The sequence below is a fragment of the Echinops telfairi genome, unplaced genomic scaffold (genome assembly GCF_000313985.2).
Source record: "Echinops telfairi isolate 266 unplaced genomic scaffold, ASM31398v2 ScPeMD7_7469;HRSCAF=8507_1, whole genome shotgun sequence".
Classification (NCBI taxonomy): Eukaryota; Metazoa; Chordata; class Mammalia; order Afrosoricida; family Tenrecidae; genus Echinops; species Echinops telfairi.
In genome coordinates this window covers 51,948,766-51,956,898 of record NW_022111373.1, presented here as the reverse complement: position 1 = coordinate 51,956,898, position 8,133 = coordinate 51,948,766, and positions in this window count along the sequence as shown.

The window sequence follows — 8,133 nt, the reverse complement described above, 5'->3', positions numbered from 1 at the left end:
GGATTCTGTTATTTAAACCTTCTCAAGGTTTAGAATGCTGAAAAGTGCTCATCAGGGTCGACCCTTCTAGTCGCAGTGGCATACTGAGTAACTCACCTGAGAAGCTGGACGATATGACAAAGGTGGCATCAGAATTGGAGAAAGTTCGTTAGCAATGGTGCTAAGAAGATGACACCACCTTGCTCTGTGAAAGACTTACTAACAAACAGCAAAGCCTTTACTATGTTTTACCTCAACATAGAGAAAACAAAAATCTTCACCATTGTACAGACAACCTCATGACAAATGGAGAAAATGTTTACGTTTTCATTGATTTCATTTTACATTTACAGCCAATGCTGATGGAAGCAGCCATCAAGAGATCAAATAATGCATTGTAACACCTGCTGCAAAATATGCCTTTAAGAAAAAAAAAATATGCCTTTAAGTGCTAAAGACAAAGATATTCCTTTGAGGATTAAGATATAACTGGCCATGTTATTTTCCCTTCCCCTGTGCGCATGCAAAAGCTAGATAATGAATAAGGAAGACTTGTGGAAAACAGAAAGGTTCTTCCCCAGGTTGTCGCCCCATATTATATGCCACACCGAAGATGCTGCTTGCTAACACATGGTCAATGGCTATACACTTGGAGGTCAACTGCTTAAAGGTTATTTCCCTCAGGGTTATCAGCCATCTAGAGTGATCAGACCCTATAGTCTGCCTCACCCTAGGTGGAGTCAACTCCCTTCTGATAAGGGTAGTGGATTGTTCCTCTGATGGAGAGCCCAAAGACAAGGCCAAGCCAACTCAGAGAAGACCAAGGTTAGACTGCCATCTTGATTTTAGAGTCAAGATGTCACATGTATACCTCTAGTGCCCTCCCTTCCTATTGCATGAACAACCCTAGCTTGTCCCCCTCCTGTTGCATATATGCCTATTTTACAACCCCTTCCTGTTATGATGTAATTTGGGGGCGGGGGGAGCTGGATTTGCTCTCTCTGCAGGACCTGGCTGCTGTGATCATGGCCATCGTGGGGTGAGCAATTGCATGGTTCATCTTGTCTGATGTCTCTTTAATTTTACCCATCAATTACACAACCGCTCCTTGGAGCCGTTTGATTATGGGGGCTGGTACCCGACAGAAGACTAAGGAAGAATTGGAATTGTAGTGTTGGGAAAGAATAGAAAAATGCACTGTGGAATGGTAAGAACAAGATTACCATATATACTCGTGCATAAGCCGAGTTTTCCAGCACATTTTAAATGCCATTTTTGTGGTAAAATTAGGTGCCTCGTTTGATATTTGGGTCAGCTTATACTCAAGTATATATGGTAAATCTATTTTGGAAGATCTACACCAGAATGCCTCTTGGAAACACGGATAGCAACACTTAGTCTACTGTACTTTGGGCATGTTATCAGGAGAGACCAGTCCCCACAGACGGGCATCATGCTTGGTAGAAGTAGAGGGTCAGCACAGGTCTTCAGTGAGAAGGACTGGCATTGTGGCTGCAGCAGTGGGCTCAGCCCAGGCAATGACTGTGAGGATGGCACACACCGGGCAGTGCTTTGTTCTACTGTCAGAGGGAGGCTATGAGTCAGAATTGACTGATAGCATCTAACAACAATAACAATTAAATGGATTGCTAATGGTATTTCAGGATATCATTATCTGAGTAACCTCCCCTCCCCCGCCTTAGCAGTGAACCACATAGGTGTGCATTAAGGCATAGTGTCACCTTTATATTATGATCCATGTACACTTAGGTGGCTCATGGCTACTGGGCAAGGAGATAAATACTGCTGTTACGGAGTTCATTTTTAGTAGAACTTTTCTTACAGTGCCTTCTTGTTTGAAACCTTCAGAAGTGGAGTTTATTAGGTCTTCCTTTTGTGGGGTCATTGGGGGGGTTCAACTTTTCAACCTTCAGGCCAACGGCTAATTGCAGAACATTGGTGCCACGCAGGCTCTTGGCTAGCAAACTCTAAATTCATATTTAAAACAATGATCTTTGTAATTTCAATCATTTTGCCCCAATTAGTCATCTCCTTTTCACCTTACAGTGCAGCTACCGAGGGCTGTGAGAATTGCCATCTCTTCCCGTTGTCCATTCTTGCATTCCTAACACAAGCTCCATCCGTCCACTTTGCAACTGTTTCGTTCACTGACAGATATCACTCAATGGGCCATTAGACACGGAAGCTGTGACGTGCAGCAACATGTGAAAATGAATGAAGGAGCGCGCCCCACCCTCACAGCTCCTCAAGGTGTGGGCCCGCCACTCCTCAGAAGACCTGAGGGCCCACTTAGGGGTCAAATGAGGGGTCAGGGGCGATTCTTGCATGCACCTTAGATAGATCTTAAGTTCTTTCCTCTTTGGGGGTTAAAAAGTACATGTATCTGTCAACAGCAGTTCAAATATTTTTCCAGGAAGTTCAGGGGTCATCTCTGTGCATATCACTCAGCAGACCCTTGTTCTAGAACAGTAGCTTTGTTAGGCAAGTAAGTGATGACATTAGGTTTACCATCTCACCACTAGGTAGCCTTCCCCCTCACTCCTCATTAGCTCCTCTGTGAAAAAAAATTAGGTTTCTCCAAACATACTTGGAAAATTCTTGTGCCCAACCTAGATTCCACACTTGCCCTTACCTATACTTGCTTTCTCTCCGCTCACTAAAGAATCAACACAGGGTGGTTTTCAAAAGGAGGTACACTGATAATCCCTGCCTCAAGAACAGGAGTAGTTTACTGAGTTACCCTATACACATAGCTACATTTTATCAAGGGAAAAGAACATGGAAGAGAATGAATATAAAGTAGTAACATGTTAGCCACTTTAAAGGAAAAAAAGTATCGTTTCAACAGAGGCCTTCCTTGGGTGTTGCTCAATCACTTTGAGGTCAGAGGATGTTTGGGAATCCAATTTGTTATACTCTGGAAACTTCATTAATTATTTGAATGCAATGAAAGAAGGAAATTTATAAACCAAATAAAAATCTGAAATGAAAGGGAAATAACTTTTTAAAAAGTCTTCAGATAACTCTGACGATGACTCCAGATGGAGGCTTAGTCAGATTCATCGTATGGTCTCTCTAGAGCGAAGACCTAAAAAAACGATGTGAAATAGACACAGGTGACAATCCTGGCACTCTGAGCACCCGGCAGAAGGAGAAAGAATTAGATCAAACACTGATTGGAAGCAGAGACAGAACAAGAACAGAGAATAGGAGAAATACTGAGCAGAAGTGTTGTCAGACTATCCAGGAGATACTGTCACCATAGCCCAAAGCAGAGACCAGGTTGATTTGAGAAATTCTAAGTTTATTCCTGCAAGCACTTACTGTATACACTCTTGTGTAAACCGAGTTATTCAGCACACTTTTAATGCAGTTTTTGTGGTAAAATTAGGTGCCTTGGCTGATATTCTGGTAGGCTTATACTCGAGTATATATGGTACCTGTAGAAGGAAAAGAGCCAGGGTTCTCCTCTGAGCTGTTTCAGAGTTCAGTCCTGACCCCACAAGTTAATATACAAAGTTTTAAATAATGGTTAAAGGAAACTAGTAGGTTTTTACAATGTCACAAGATGTAAGTGCAGGTTCTGCAGTGATCATCAGAAAATTATCTCTTCATTTCTTCAGGGGCCAGTTGACTACTACCCCCTGATGTTTCATGCACCCTTCCTTATCTGCACTGGGGTGCTGCTTCGAGTCTGGCCACTTATCTTACTCACCTTGTTAGCTTCCTTCTTGCGTTGTAACATCACAGCTAATTCAGCTTAAAGGGAATTTTTATGGTAAGGGAGGGGACTATTCCAATTTGAATATTTTTGTTGTTGAGGATTTGGGTTTTCTTTACTTTGAGTTCTTTGTTTACTTCTTTTTATTTATTTTTTTATAAATCATTTTATTGGGGGCTCGTACAACTCTTATCATAAGCCATCAATCCATCCATCCACTGTGTCAAGCACATTTGAACATTTGTTGCCATCATCATTCTCAAAACATTTTTCTACTTGAGCCCTTGGTATCAGCTCCTCATGTCTCCCCCTTCTTCTACTCCTCCATCCCTCCCTCACAAACTCTTGATACTTTATAAATTAATATTATTTTCCCATGTCTTACACTGTCCGATGTCTACCTTCAACCACTTTTCTGTTGTCCATCCCCAGGGAGGTTATATGTAGATCCTTATGATTGGTTCCCCCCTTTTTATCCCACCTTCCCCTTACCCACCTAGTATTTCTACTCTCATTATTGGTCCTGAGGGGTTTATCTGTCCTGGATTCCTTGTGTTTCCAGCTTTTACCTATACTAGTGTACATCCTCTGGTCTAACCGGAGTTGTAAGGTAGAATTGGGATCATAATAGTGGAGGTGGGGTGGTGAGGGGAGGAAGCATTAAAGCACTAGAGGAAAGTTGTATGTTTCATTGGTGCTATACTGCACCCTGACTGCCTCGTCTCCTCCCCGCGACCCTAACTCAAATTCATGAAAAAGACCAGGAAACGACTGAGAGAGACTAGAGGAAACCCCGAGACCCCGACCTGAAGGCCCCCTTGAAACCTGCAGCTGAGGCCACTCCCTGAGGTTGCCTTTCAGCCAAATAATAGATTGGCCTAAAAAATGAGCAATCGCACCGATGACGACTGTTTCTTAGAACAATCGACTATATAGGACCAAATGGGCAATGTGTGCCCCAAGCCAAAATGAGAAGGCAAGGGAAACGAGGCATGGCTCTAGAGGGTGCTGACACACTGGAGATGGGAACTATGTCACAGCACAATTTGTTGATTTGTGTGTGAATCATGGAACGGAAAACTACTTTGCTAGGTAAACTGCCACCCACAGACCCATCAGACAATTTGCGATGCTATGTGGGCTATCGGCTTCTGTGATGGGAGAAGACTGTGGTTGCTGGCAGGTTTCACATGCACATGAGATGGTTGACAAGATCATCCTCAAGTGACATCTTTTTTCTCCCTGACACTTTAAGGAGATCTTTTACAGCAGATTTCCCCCAAGGAAATATGTCATTTGATATCTTTACTCCTGAATCCGGGATCGCTGATTGCAGATCCAAGTAAAACGAAATCTCTTTTCATTTTTTGATGTTTTCCCCATTTGTCATGATGTTGTGGAGTGATCCAGCGGTAGGGCTGCTTGCTCGTTCACCTTGAAGTCTAATCCATACGGAAGGCTGAGGTCTTCAGTGGGGACTGAGCCTGCTGATAACATGTTCAAAGTAGGTGAGGCAAAGTCTCACCAGTTCTTGCTTCTAAGAAGTATCCGCTATCCTTCCCTTAAGACAACATTGTTTCTTCTTCCTGCAGTCCATGATGTATTCGCTAGTCTTTGCCAACACTGTAATGCAGACGCATCGATTTCTCTCCAATCTTTCTTTTTGCTGTCCACTTCTCACGTGCATGTGAGACCGTTGGAAATTCCAGGCACACCTTAGTCGTCAGAGTGCTATCTTTGCCTTTAAACACTGTAAAGAAGTCATGTGCAGCAGATTTTCCCAATTCATTGTCATTTGATTTCTTAACTGTTATTTTAATGGGCATTGATGGTGAATCTCACCAGAAGAGAAACATATTTATACCCATTCTAAAAAAGGAGGACCCAAAATATTGCAGAAATTATTTAACAACAGCATTCATAGCTGCCAGAAACTCAAGTAGGATTTAAAAGAGGATGTAGAATGAGCGTTCACTCACTCACTCACTCACGCGCTCACTGTCATGGAGTCCACGCTGACTTCCAGCGACCCTACAGGACAGCATAAAAATGGAAGGTCCTTGACTCAATGGATTGACACGTGGCCAACACTGAGGAGGACACAGGGCCGGGCAGTGATTTGCTCTGGTTCACACGGGGCAGCCAAGAATTGGACTTGCCTTGATGGCACCTAATAACAGCAATAAAACACCATCACGTTTCAAAAAGAGATATCCATGGAAAGAATTTTTAAGATATAAGAAAAAGTGACCATCTGTGATATTATATCATTTATAGTAGCTACCTGTAAGAGTTGAGTCCAAAAACGTCTAGTTTCTCTCAATAAAGAGATATTTTTAAATTGTTTTCAATTTATACTGGAAGGAAGCTCTGCGCCGGTCAGCTATTCAGGCGGCCAGGCTTCTTCCAACCTGCAGTTCTACCATCTTCAAACTCAGGGCTCCAAGCTTGGCCTGGTTTTATTCCAGCTAAAAACTAGAAGGTTAAAAGACACTTGCAAAGAACACATGTGCTCTTAACTCCTACAGCAAGGACTATATTCCATGAGTGAGAACGAATCATTTGGTCCTACTTGCAAAAGGTTGCACAATGTTGGGATATATATTTTAGCTATGGGGCCCAGAAGAGGAAATGGTCTGGTAAACATTTAGCTGGTCTAGACCTACGTTTCTTTGTCTAACATGAATACCAGCTAGTCTGAGTTTTAAAATCTCCCATGAAGCTTCCTTGCCTCTCTTTTCTGCCGGCCTTAACCCAGGAATCTGCAGGCAATACTCACATCACCATCTGTGCCTCCTTGCGGAAGCCATGATGCTCCATGTCGCCACATCTTTGCATATGAGATCTGTCTCTTTTGCCTGCTACTCCTTTCCTTCCAACTTCCTCTTCTTCCAAATATGGCAGACATCTCATTTTTAAGACCTGTTTCCTCTATGATGCCATAGAAGGCACAGATCTCTCCTAATGCGCACTGAACTTTATCCTTACCTCTACCTGGACGTGTAAGTGAGGCAGTTAGAAATCTCCTGTCAACTTGAGCGAAGGGGTGGAGTCATAGCCAATGATGCCTCTGTGTGGGCATGGCCTTCTCCTGTGGATTCTGGGAACGACTGTCTTCCTCCCTAGAGACAAGACACACACTCTCTCTGTTTCACCTTCATGTTGACAAGCCACCTGGAGCTATGCTGACAGCAGCCAGAGCCCCGGAGCTGGAGGAGCCACATGGAGAGCCACACCAGTGCTGAGATGCTTCCACAAGACTTTTCACCCACTGGCCTGTGATCTTCCTGCTTTCAGCATCATTGCATGTGCTGTGTGAGACTGCAGAGGAATTTATGGACTAGTATGAGAAATATGGGCTAATATTGTACTTAAGGACTAATATTGGACTTATGGGCTAATATTGAATTTATGGACTTGATCTGGACTGGGCCAGAATGTTTTCTTAATATACAATTGGTCTTTGTCTAAAACTCTCTCTTACATATATATGAGTGTCTCGATTCATTTTTCTAGTCAACCCAGACTAACACAATAAGCTTCTTGTTACAGTTATTTAAAGGAATAATAATTCAATGTAAAGAGAACCAAAATGCTCACCACGCAATGCCTCTTTGAGGAATAAAGTGCACCTGTCCCAAACCATGGTATTTTCAATCACTTCATATGCATGTGAATGTTGAACAATGTATAAGTAAGACCAAAGAAGAATTGATGTATTTCAATTATAGTGTTGGTGAAGAACATTCAAAATACCATGTGTTAGAAGTGCAGACAGAATTCATCTTAGCATCGAGGATGGTGAGACTTTCATGTACTGCAGATATGTTATCAGGAGAGTCTAGTCCCTGGAAAATGACATCTTGCGTGGTAAAGTGGAGGGTCAGAAAAAGAGAGGAAGACCTTCAATGAGATGGGCTGACACTGTGGCCGCAACAATAGGTTAAAACATATCAATTGTGAGGATGGCTCAAGACCAGGTGATACTGTGTTCTGTTACACATGAGGTTGCTATTGGTCAGACCCAACCCAACAGCACCCAACAACAAGGAGCAGCATTTCCCCCCAAAGGACACCATTCATTAATATTCATAATCTAATAACCCTTGCTTCTCAAGAGCAAAGACTGGGTCCTTACTATCTTAGTATCCTTTGTGCACAGGGCAGGCTTTTATATTCATTAACTGAGGACAGAATGGCTAATGTCTGCATTCCTGCAGCTACACTCTCAGTGTCCTTGTTTTGACTTGTGGATTGCCGGAGGGGGCTGATAAGGAAGTGCATGTTCTATGGATATAAAGGGAGGCCTGCTGGTGCAGTGGGTTTGGCAGCAAGAATGCAAGGCTGGTTGTCCAAACCCCACATCCGCTTGGAGGGAGAGTGAGTCTCCCTGCTCCAGTAAAGATGTCCAG